Source organism: Gavialis gangeticus, unplaced genomic scaffold (genome assembly GCF_001723915.1).
Source record: "Gavialis gangeticus isolate Ggan-Ray unplaced genomic scaffold, GavGan_comp1, whole genome shotgun sequence".
NCBI lineage: Eukaryota > Metazoa > Chordata > Crocodylia > Gavialidae > Gavialis > Gavialis gangeticus.
This window is the reverse complement of record NW_017729032.1, coordinates 201095533-201101684: the sequence shown is the minus strand read 5'-3', so window position 1 is coordinate 201101684 and position 6152 is coordinate 201095533. Positions and strand designations below refer to the sequence as shown.

The 6152-nt window shown below is 65.6% G+C and overlaps 1 protein-coding gene across 8 annotated transcripts in view; it reads left to right on the top strand.

Annotated features, from left to right (window-relative positions):
- BCOR (BCL6 corepressor) overlaps nt 1-6152 on the top strand; it is a 109199-nt gene that overhangs the window by 51654 nt on the left and 51393 nt on the right. The window contains exon 1 of one of the 8 annotated variants that reach the window (XM_019524458.1): nt 1755-1885. The exons of the other annotated variants lie outside the window; for them this stretch is intronic. The gene's annotated coding sequence lies outside the window, so the exon portion shown is untranslated. Of the gene's footprint in view, nt 1-1754; nt 1886-6152 lie in introns of those variants that run through there. 8 annotated transcript variants of the gene reach the window in all.

The following is a 6152-nucleotide window of genomic DNA, read 5'->3' as shown; positions in this document are numbered from 1 at the left end:
CTTTTTTCCTTTGCTTGGGGGGGGGGGTGGGGGGGGGGGGAGTCTCGGGTAGCAGGTGAGGGAGATACTTGGGTAGGTTGTGAGGATACTAGGATAGGTTGGGCAGTAAGTTGCATAGGAGGTTGAGGGACACGGGTAGGAGGCTGGGGGGATACTCGGGTAGGAGGGAAAACTCGGGTAGGAGGTGGGAGATACAAGAGGTGGGGGCGCTCGGGTAGGAGGCCAGGGACACGGATAGCAGGCTGGGGGGGATACTCGGGTTGGAGGTTGGGAGACAGTCGGAGGTGGGGGGATACTCAGGTAGGCTGGCGGGGACACAGGTAGCAAGCTTGGGGGATACTTGGGTACGAGGTTGGGGGGATCCTGGGATAGGAGGTGGGGGCACTCGGGTAGGAGGTGGGGGGATGCTTGGGTAGGAGGCCGGGGGGACACGGGTAGCAGGCTTGGGGCGCACTCGTGGAAGAGGTGCGGGGGATACTTGGCCCCAGGAGTACGTGTTTGGCTTAGGGCTGACCGCCTGGACTCGGAGCTGGAGTCGGGGCCCGCGGGTTTGCTGGGCGCCCTTGCCCGGTGCCCGCGGGAGGTGACAGCCGGCGTCCCTGGGAGAGCGCCGCTTGCGAAACTCGTTTCGCCTTGGAGCAAAGGCGGAAAGACAAACAAGGCTGCATCGGCCGAGCCCCGGCAGTGCCTTCCTCCCGCAGCCCTTTTCAAGCAGCCCCTTTAAAGTCACGGCGCAGCGTTTCCAGGCTTACGCCGCCGCTTGCGAGGGGGGAACTGTCGCCGGCTTTTTAAAAAAGCGAATGCAAATGAGAGCAAAATAATTTTCTTTCAGCGATATGCAATGTATTAGTCACTTGTTATCGTGCTTAGAGGCAGACCTCATTTGCGCGTCTGCCAACTCGCTCACATCTGCTCAGAGCTGTTCAGGGCATTTTAACCTTGGCGGTGTCGTGTCTAGTCCCACGGATCAAGAACGAGTAATTAAAGCTCTAAGCAGCAGCAAAAATGCATAGCCGCCCATCTGCAGCGCAGTTGCTTCCCCGCTTTGTTCCGGGGCTGAGCACTGAGCGGGGGAAGCCCAGCTCGCGGGGCAAGGCAGGGCAGGAGTGCGGGCCCCCCCCCCCCCGGGCAGCCTCGGAGCCAGGGGGGCACCGCGCCCAAGCGCAACTTGGCAGGAAGCTTGGCTTGGCTTTTCCAGCACGAGTTTTCGGAGGCTTGTAGCAGACATGGGCTCTGGCTGCCTGTGCGGGAGGCTGAACGGGAGATGAGTGGCAAACGCCGGTGAGAGAGGCGTAGTGCGTGCGTGTGCACACGTTAGCGCGGGGTGCGTTTTGGGGCGCACACCTTCTCTCTGGTGCGGGCTCGGGGCGCCCCGGAGGGATGTGCGGCGGAGCGCGCGCTGCTGCTTTCCTCCCGGGCTGGGAATAGGCAGCGCTTTGCGGAAAGGCTTTCCCGGCGAGGTGGGGGAAGGGAGCGCTAGCAGTGCAAGCCCTACCTACATCCTCCGGGGGGGGGGGGGGGGAGGGCCCCTGCACGCGCCCCCCCCCCCCCCCCCCCCGGGGGGGGGGGGGGCGTATGGTCACGTCTTGCCTGGCAAGAAACCGAGTTGGGTTTCGGCGGCTCCAACTTCCCTTGCACGATCGGTGCATTTCAGGCTCGCCACCTCTTGCCTAGAGCAGTGCAGTCGCGAGTCGTTCTCCCCTCCCAAATTGTGCTGCCTAGACGGAGTCCTTGGGAGCGGGCGGGGGCCGGGAGCTCAGGGAAGCGATAGGCAGAGGACCAAGTTTAATATTTCGCTGCCGGCGCGCCGGCCATTTGCTGCATAATGAGGAGCCGCTTTCGTCTCCCGAGAGAATCGCCTTCATGCTGGCTCCTCTCGGTGCTGGTGCGTGTGTGTGCGCGCGTCGGGGGAGGGGGAGCTGCTCCTAATCCATCAGCCCCTCAAAGCTGTTGCTCCGCAAATGAGGGAACCACAGGCACTGTCAGCCACAATTATGCAAAATCAACTCGGCCGTGATCAATATCTCCTCCTGTCCCCTGTGGATCCGGGGGAGGAGGGGCCGCCCCCACCGCACGCTGCCGCGGGGACTCGGCGTGGGCGGCGGGGAGAGGGGGGAGCCAAGGGCGTCCTACCCATTCATCACTCCGGCGGAGGGAGGGAGGGAGGGAGGCAGGCAGGCAGGGGCGGGCTGCCGGCCTTTCCACCCGGGGCCGGCTGCGGGAGCTGCCGGGCTACGTGTGCGGGGGGCTGCGGCGCCCCCCCTGGAAGTTTGCGAGCGGGGCAGGGCGGCGCGGGCCGGGAGGCAGCCCCGGGCCGAACAATGGGCGCGGGCGGGCGGCAGGCGAGAGGCGGCGGCGGGGGAGGGTGGTGCGTGTGTTTGCTGAAGAGCCGGAGCCCCAGCAAATCAATGCAACAATGCGGACGCCGGCCGGGCTGCGCCGTCCCCGCAGGGCAAAGGGGTGGGGACAGGGGAGGGGGGAGCCCAAGCCTGCGCTTGGCGGAGCCAGCGGCAGCTGCATTACCTGAAAGGCACATTGCTGCTAGCCCCGCCGCTGCTCCCGGGCCCGGCGGCTGCCTGTTGTCTCTGGCAGCGGCGGCGGAAACCTCGCTCCTCTCGTGTGTCTCTAAAATGGCGCGGGCGGGCTCGGTGCAGAGCAGCGGGGCCGGGCCGGTGGGGACCCGCCGGCTGCAATGACCCTCCTCCCTCCACCTCGCCTCGGGTGCCAAGCGCCCTTAGCCCCCTGCAAGATGCTCTCCCGCCCCCGCCGTAAGCCGTGCCCGCGGCCCTGCAAGTCTCCCGGGGCTGGAAGGGGCCTCCAGGGCTGTGCTAGCGCAAGCGGGGCTCGACCCTGCCACCTCGGTGTCGCGAGCACCGGCTCCAAGCGCCGCTGGGTAACCTTCGGAGCCTGGCAGCTGAGCTCGACGGCGCGCAGCGAGCGGCCTTGCCCTGCCGGCGCGGGCTCTGCCTGGCGCGGGCGGCGGGGGTGGGAGGCTCCCCGCAGGCGGGGCCGGGTGGGGCACGTCGCCGCCCGGGTTGTGTGCGAGCTCGCCAGCCATTTTAAGTCTCCCCCGCGTTGGTGCTTTCTTGCAAAACTTTCTTCCCGCTTGCTCCCGGCGCCGAGAGCCGTGCGCTCATCGGGCCCAGGGAGGCGGCGGCGCTGCTCTCTGCAGGCTCCAGCGCGTGGCAGCCGCAGGGCACCCGTGGTGCCCGGCCCGGGGGAGGAAACTCCGGCGTGCGGAGAGAGGGGAGGGGCAGGAGGGACTGATGCCCCCCTCTTTGCCATTTGGGGCGACAGGAACGTCCTTTTGGGGCAAAAGGGATTGATGCCTCCCTCTTTCCCTACTCTCAGCAGGGGTGATAGGAAGCTCCTCTTGGGGTAGGAGGGAAAGGATGCCCCCCTCTTCCCCTTCCTTCCATTAGGGGCGATGGGAAGGCTCTTTTGGGGCAGGAGCGAGTGATGCCCCCCTACTCTCAGCTCCTTTTGGGGGCGGCAGGGAGTGATGCCTCCCCCTTTCCCTCCTTCCCACTAGGGCGATGGGAAGCTCCTCTTGGGGCAGGAGAGAAATAAATGATGCCTCCCCTTTCCCTACTCTCAGTAGGGGCGCCGGGAAGGTCCTTTTGGAGCCGGAGGGAATGAAGTCTGCCCCTTTCCCTCCCTCCTTGGTGTCAGGGAGGCTGGGAAGCCCCCCTCCGCCGCCGCCTGCCCGCGGCCAGGAGGACTTCCCCGCGGCCCGTGCCGAGAAGCCGGGCTCGGGCAGTGGGAAAGCCGCAGCCGCCCGGCTGGGACTAGCAGCAGCAGTCATTTCTGCCAGCCCAGTTCCGCTCCCCACCTCCCCCGAGCAGTGTCTGTTTGTCGGGCTGGGCCGTCTGTGGGGAGGAGCCCTTTGATGGAGCTGATACGGCGCACAGGCTCCGGCTGCCCTCAAATGGCTCCGCCGCGTTGTGTTGACACGGTAGAAAGTCCTGATAGCTGCGCTGCACGTGACCGTGTGGGAGCCTCGGGAGGAAAGACGAGTCAACACGCGGAGGAAAGAGCCTGTTTGAGAGCCTTAAAATAGACTTCGGCCCCCCCTCCCTCCCCGCCTCGCGTGTGTGTTGCTCAAGCCGAGCCGCACCAGCGCCGTGCATGACTCACTCTGTATTTTGAATCGGTTTCGAGACCTCGCCGGCGCACGGTGCTCGGCTTGCTGGGGAAACGAAATGCCACACGTCCCGGGTAAAGGTCAGGCTGCTTTTCTAATCCGCGGATCCATGCGGCGGCTACTTAGTCTGCAGCTTCCTCCCTGGGGCTCGCAAAGTGTGTCAGATGGGTGTGATGCCGGGCGGATATTTGTGGAAGGGAAACAGAATAACAACACAAAGCCCCGCCAGCCCCTGCTCTTGTCTGGTATCAGCCCGCTGCTGCCGAAGCTTTTGCACGAGGTATTTGCAACGGAGCAGTAATGTGGTGTCTCTACCCACCCCCCCCTTTCCTCCCTGTCTGACGGAGGCGCAGGTCATTGTTTCTCTGTCTCATAAATACATGGGAGACGCGAGAGCAACCCGTTGGTAAGCAGCTGCCTGTATTGAAGCTTATAAATACTGTACAAGTGCGGCCCCTTAAATCAAACTCCAGATGAAGGGCTTGAGGTCTAATCGAAGTAGATTGCGTCGAGTCCCCGATTGCTTTTCGCTTCCCTCGCCGGGATTTTCACAAATCTCCAAATGATCCTGGCAGTGGCCTGGAACCAGGGAGGGGAGAGGCATGTCTGGCAGCGTCGTGCTCTTGCCAAGGCCGGAGGGTTTCGCGTGTGCGGCTCGCAGGCTGCGCCCACGAAGCTGTGCCCTCTCCCGCCCCGCGCGGAGGCCGGCCGGGCTGATGCAGTGGAAACTGGCGAGCTGCCAGCGGGAGCGGGAGGTGGAAAGAGTAAAGGCGCCAAAAGGGAACTCGTGCGCCGCTGCCTCCTCTCCTCCTCTCCGGCTCGCTGCAGCCGCCTGCCCCAGCCCCGCTGCCTCTCCGCCTCTCACCTTTCCCACTTGCTGCTAATAAAGACGTCCCCGCAGCAGTGACTTGAGGGGACGGCCCCCCCCCGCCCGCCTTCCCCGAGAGCCGAGCCGCGTCTTCCACTGGCCCCCGGCACCGGGTTTGGGGTTTTTTCCTCCCCCCTCTCGTTTCCACGCCGGGAGCGTGCTAACAAAACTTTGCTGCCGCCAATGGCTGCCAAAAGTCTGTTGACGTTGCGAGGGAGACCCGCACGTTTCCCGTCCTCCTCAAATGCCCGAGCCGCTTGCGGCGCGGCGTATGCTTGCGCCTGCACGGGCGGGGGCGGCAGAGCCAGGCTGCAGCCGCGCAGAGGAGCCAGGTTAGTGCGCGCCCCGGGGGAGCCCGCTATATATAGCGCCGAGCGGCTCTGGCGGCCGGGCACCTCCGGGGGGAAGCGCCGGGCTGCGCTCTGCTGCCTGCCTCTCCCGCGGCAGCCGGGATCCGGTGATCCCGGGCCCCGAGGGGAACAGGCTTCTCAGCCCGTGCTGCCTGCAGACGCCGGAGCCGCCTGGCCAGCGCAGCGCAGCGCTGCCGAGCCTGCCAGAGCCCGGGGCTGCGGCGGCTCCGCGCGCTTTCACCTCGCGGAATGAGAATAACAATAATGATCATCATCATGATAGAAAGCCTGCCAGCGTGCAGGTCTCCCCCGGAGCCGCAGAGGCGTGCACGGGGTGCGTGCCTGCCTCTCGCTCCCCCGCCCTCCCTCCCTCCCTTCTCACCCTGGCCCCCGGCAGGCCCTGCACGTTATATAAACGGGAGATTGGTGGTGGCGGCGCGCGGGGAAGGGCAGGAGGGGACAGCCTGGCCCCGGGCTGCCGGCCCAGGGCGGGCTTCTGTGCTTCGTGTGTGTGTGCGCGCACTGTGTGTGGGTCAGTGCAGGAGGGGCACAACGCCGACCGGGGCTGACCAGGGCAGGCTTCTAAGCTTCGTGTGTGCATTGTGCAGCGCGCGTGTATGTGTGTGTGTGGGGGGGGGGCAGGGGGGCCACAGCCTGGCCCAAGGCTCCCAGACCAAGGCTGGCTTCTGTGGGGGGAGAGGGGTGTCTACGTGTGCATAGTATGTGTGTGCATGTCTGAGTGCAGGGGGGCACAACGTGGACCGAAGCTGCTGCACCAAGGCAGGCTTCT